Below are 6000 nucleotides of genomic sequence, written 5' to 3' on the forward strand. Positions count from 1 at the left end.
ATTACATTTAAAACAATAAAATCAGCACATTAGATTAAAACAATAAAATGAGGGTCATACTGTGTCATATGCCAAGGAGTAAAAATGGGTTTTAAGATGTGTTTTAAAAGTGGACAGTAAAGGGGCAGCAATAGAGAAGGCCCCGCCCCCTCTGAGCTTCCTCTTGGACCTGGGTACCTCCAGGAGCAGCTTGTCAGCTGACAGTAAGGATGCAGAAGCTCAGAGAGGTAAGTTGGGGCAAGACCGTTTAAACATTTAAAAACAAACATGAGAATTTTAAAATGAACTCTAAGATATACAGGCAGCCAATGGAGTGAAGCCAGGATGGGAGTTATGTGCTCTCTTTTACGAGTTCTGGTTAAAAGTCATGCAGCAGCATTTTGGACCAGCTGCAGATGAGAGAGAAGATGCTGACTAACTCCAAAATACAGAGCATTACAGTAATCCAAACGAGATGAAATAAAAGCATGGATTACTGTTTCAAAATGCGGCTGAGATAAAATAGGTCTTATCTTTGCCAAACGCCTTAAATGATAAAAACTGGACTTGACAGTAGCCCTAATTTGAGTGTCCAATTTAAAATCACTGTCCATCTTAAAACCCCTGTTAGTAACAACAGATTTAAAATACTCTGCCAGGGGTCCTAAATCAATAGCGGAGGGTTCACAAGGTTCGCTAGGACCAAACACAATCACCTCAGTTTTGCATGAATTACATCTTAGAAAGTTTAGGGACATCCAAGATTTAATGTCTTCTAGACATGCTAGAAGAGGCTTAATAGAGAAGACGTCTATCTGCTTCAGAGGCAGATAAATCTGACAGTCGTCAGCATAGCAGTGGAAGGATATTCCATGCCTTCTGAGGATGGTTCCCAGGGGCTGTAAACATAATGAAAAAAGCAGAGGCCCTAAAATTGAGCCCTGCGGGACCCCAAACTGAAGAGCAGCAGAAAAGAACTCATACCCTGAAAAGTTAACACTAAAAGTTCTGTCACAAAGATAAGACCTAAACCATTTCAAAGCAGTACCACGAATGCCTGCAAGATGGTGCAAGCGAGACAGTAAAATGTTGTGGTCTACAGTGTCAAAGGCAGCTGTTAGGTCAAGGAGGACAAGAACAACATGATTACCAGAATCACAGGAAAGGAGGATATCATTAAAAACCTTTGAGTGCTGACTCAGTGCTATGAAAGTTTTTAAAACCTGATTGGAAGAACTCCAGGATACCATTCTCATTTAAAAAAAAATCCATCAATTGGCAGTGTATAATTTCTCTAAGATTTTAAACATAAAAGACAACTTGGAGATAGGCCTGTAGTTAGCCAATACAGTGTGGTCCAGGGCAGGTTTCTTAAGCAAGGGTTGTATTACTGCATGCTTAAAATTAGCAGGGACTACACCAGATATTAAACTGCTGTTTACAACAATAAGAACAGCCTGGCCTATGCTAGGAAAAATCTCCTTAAAAAATTGTGATGGGACAGGATCATTTGGGGAACCAGAGGGCCTCAGGTGGCTAACCACATCCTCTAAATAAGAAAGAGTCACAGGCTTAAACCGGTTAAAAACAGCAGAGCAAGGGATCGAGACAGAGGGGTCAGACTCAGGGGAAGAAATGAGAGCCTGCGTGGTTGCAACCTTCTCAATGAAAAAACACCAAACAGGCCTCCAAACAGCCACTTTGTGGAGCATTTAAGACTAAGTCAATAGATTTAAATAACACAAGTGGATTGTGACTGTTGGAGGAAATGATCTTAGAGAAGTATTTTCTTTTAGCCTCTTTGACCATATCCTGATAGAGGCGCCAGCAGTCCTTTAGGATTTGAAGAGACACCTGCAGTTTGTCCCTCTTCCATCTGCGTTCAGCTGTACGACACTCCCTCCTCACAGCCTGAGTGGTCACTAATCCAGGGCTCGGTTTTAGCCTTGGGCTTCCTGGTTTTTAATGGTGCCACAGAGTCCAGAATAGTTAGGCAAGAAGATTGAAACCAGGAGCTGAGGTCCTCTGTGTCCAAGGGAGTGAGATTGGCGGGGACAGACAGCTGGCTAAAAGCAGAGGAGAACTGGGCAGCAGTGGAAGGGTTAATAATCCGACAGCGGCGAACAGGAGCGCTGGTTTGAACTGTAGTGCGTGAAAACACAGCATCAAATAATACAGCCATATGGTCAGAGAAGGCAGTGTCAGTCACTTCCACGTTCGACACAGGTAGACTGTGTGACAAGACCAGGTCTAGTGTGTGTCCGTGTTCATGTGTGGGACCAGGTATGGGCTGGACCAGATTAAAAGAGTCAATGAGGCTTAAAAACTCTGAGCAGAAAAAACTATTTTATTCTTTTATCATTGCCACTGTATTTTATGCAGATATTAAAAAAAAAATCTCTGTGACAATTTTTTAGTGTATTTCAGTGTAAACAAATAAAATTGTATATGATATGAATTACTTTAAGATTTTCAAAATCTTTCTGTATTTGACATTTTTTAGTCTTTAACATGTTTTTGATTCACTTTTTCCTTCTGACTCTTTTGCTGCTGTAACAGGTGAATTTTCCCAGTGTGAGATTAAATAAAGTTATCGTATCATAATCAGTCAGAGTCTGAATAATGTGATGGAAATTGTAGTATTTAATATCAGAATAAGGAAATATACATTTATGGATGACATAAACAGATTAATGTTGCTGTGATGACAGTTAGCTATAAACAGCAACAATCAGAGCTCTACAAACAGCTGATAACTAGAAACTTGGAGCTTCTAGTAATCGTCTCCATCTAGATCAGAGATGTCAAAGTCATCTTACATGGTGGGCCACATACAGCCTGCTTTGATCGACCAGTGAAAGTCGTCTTTGTGTCAGTTCAACAAGTTTAACTCCCCTTTTAATCCTGAGATATCTTAATATAAGAAAAAGAAGTTTCAGCAGCGTCTCAGTTTTTCTACATGATGAAGAAATTCTGCTGCAGTTAATCAAAGACACCTGTCAGCACGACTCTGAGCTTCAACTGTAAGAAATACATGTGTGATTACAGAGAAAGTTCTGGAAGCTCGCTGTCCAGACTGTCCTGTAATTATAAAACAAAGTTTCTGTTCACAGAAAATGTTTTTTGAGTCGCTGTAAGAAACAGACATTTCTACAGTTTACAGAGAAAAAACAGGAACTTTTTCTCTCATTGAATTATGACGTCATTAGGATGATTTGTGTGAAGCGCGTATGGAAGCTTGTGTTGATGATGTATGTGGTGACGTTCGAAGCTTCACGAGCTGACTGTACCACGTGACAGAAAATGGTTCATGGGTTTGTCGTGTCATTCAAAATATAAGAAGAAGTGAAACACAATAGAGTCCCCCTCATATTTGCACTAACCTGCAGATGGTTTTCATGCAAGCTTTAACAAGCTGTTAATCTTCCTCAGTTTGTTTTACAGCACATTTCACAATATCAAGAAAAAAAATATTAAACACAGCTTAACTACGGATGTAATACCACTTTGTACCAAGAGGAGGTGCTATAAATCAATGTCATCTGTATTTAACCACCAAAAGTTAAGAGATGAACACAGCTCAACACATACAGTAGTAAGGTACTGCCCCCTGGTGGTGCAGGAATTTTTAAAAAAGTACATTCAAAAACAGAGTTCACGAAATTCTTTGTCAAACGAAAACTAAAAGTTTCTGGAGGTAAATTCAAAGAGAAAACCAAGCATGCCACATACTAGATAAAGTAGACATATAGGGATGTAGTGATGTTTCTCACCAACACTCTGAAAGGTCTGGATGTGTGAGGTAGTCCTGTCTCAGGTGTTGTCTGCTCGCTTTCTGTGGATCAAGACATTTTCCTCATTTTTAGTCCAACTCATTTAATCTTCTGGTGTCTTTCCAGGGAACTACAACAGCTGATGTTCTCATCAGTGAGTTCAAAATGAGGTTCCAACAACACACAGGTGTAATGAATCTTTCAGTTTCAGGTTTCCTGGATGATGATTTGGGTGTTTGTGAAGGTCCTGTTCTGTCTGTGCTCCAAAGCTTTTGCATGATGCTGTAGCTGCTGTACAATGGCATGTTGTGTGTTTCAGGAATTAGTTCAACACTGAAGGAGGCTTGTTAAAGGTGGTGAACCAATGAAGGGTCTTAGTCTTGTGTCTGTTGGTATCAGAGTAACAGATAAAGTGCAGTAAAGAAAAAAAACACAAATATGTGGCGCTATTTATGAGATATTAGCCTTACAGATTAAAATAAATCCCAACACTATCACGTCAGCATCTGTTAAATTATATACCTTTTTATAAATAAATACCTACCCGTTGTATTTTTCATGTTGATGCCTTATGATTTAAAAAATATCCCAATGCTATACATAAAACATAGAAACAAATAGCTTCCTAATCAGACCATCTGGAGTTTAGGTAGAGTACCATTTGAGACACTGGCTGTTGAACAACAAAATGTTTAAAAATGTTGTGAGTTCTGCAGCATCCGGTCCCGAACCAGCAGACTGAGAGACAGCTTTTTCCATCCGGCCATCAGACTGCTGAACATGTCATAGACACCTCACCTTCACTACTGGAACTTCAACATTATGCACTCCATATTGTATATAAATGCCACTTGTTTTGCACATTTCCAACTGCCAACCACTGTATATTTTATTTTATTGCTTATTCTATTTCATTTTTAAAATATGTATATATATATATATATATATATATATATATATACACACACACACACACACACGTAGATATATATTTAGTATACACATTCAGTAATACGCATACAGTCTTATATTGTACATATATTTATTCATATAATTCTCAGATTTAGCCATTCTTATATTTTGCTTGTTCTTATGTTATCGTATTGTAGCCGAGTGGTAAATTAATAATAATATTTTCCATTTAAGGTTCCAGAAGGGGTCTTAAAATGTTGTTTCTTTGTTTCCATGTATGGTAGGACAAGAATGCTATTGAGTAATTTAATGTTATTGCTTGTGCTATTTCTTTTGTTATCTGCATGTTGTGTGTACTTGAAGCTGTTAATTTTATAGGTTGGTGTAGTTGCATATTGTGGTCACTGGGGGGTGGCAGTGCTTAAGGGTTAACTGCAGTTTTCCAAAAAAAAGACTTAACAAGAAATGCATCTTGGGACTTCCTGTTTACTGTTTTGTTGTGGATGTGGAACGGGAGTGTTGTGAAAGAGTTATATTTTTGGTAAGGAATTGTTAAATATGCACATAAGTCATTGAAACATATTGGTATAATTGTAGTGCAGTGGTAAAACGTCAGTATTTTAACAAGATGATGTATTTCTGAAATGTATGATGCAAAGGACCTGTATGTGCAGCGTGGAGCGGCCATTTTCTCCATGCAAGGAATAAGTTGCGAGATCGTCTGTGTGCTCCAGTATTCCAAGTGAGCTGAGATTTCTGTGGAATGTAAGTGTTTGTAAAAATGTATATAACACTTCCACATTTTCTAAAGGAGCCTTGTGTGACTTAGCTCTTTGTATTTTGTTCTGCACAGACAGAGGCCACTGCCGTATTTTTGTGTTTTGTATTTCATTTCATTTCCTTTATTCCTGGTATTGTATTGGCGCATCTTTGTTTAATCGGTTATTCTGTTACTTCGCCACGTTACCTCTTATGCTGTCGATGTTCAGTACAAGTCCATATGGCCGCCGTTTGACAAAAGTAAAGGTCAAAGGACATTTTTTTGTTTATTTTATTGTCATTGACAATAAAACTGCACATTAAGAACCCCAGCAATTGTGTCCTGTGTGGCTAACCATTTCCCAGGCTACACAATTTTGGTACCAGGAGTGGGGTGTGCAGCAGAAGGAGAGTTGTAGTTCACTTCACTAACTTACATCTGGCGGCACAGTGGCATGTTATTTCCTTTTTATTAAAAATACAAAAAATACGGCAGTGGTGAAGACTACAGGGACCAACTATCAATGCGGGAGGACGTGTGGAGGTGGTGATCCTGCAGAGTTCCTGGTGCGGCGCT

This window comes from Pelmatolapia mariae, linkage group LG20, assembly GCF_036321145.2.
Source record: "Pelmatolapia mariae isolate MD_Pm_ZW linkage group LG20, Pm_UMD_F_2, whole genome shotgun sequence".
Classification (NCBI taxonomy): domain Eukaryota; kingdom Metazoa; phylum Chordata; class Actinopteri; order Cichliformes; family Cichlidae; genus Pelmatolapia; species Pelmatolapia mariae.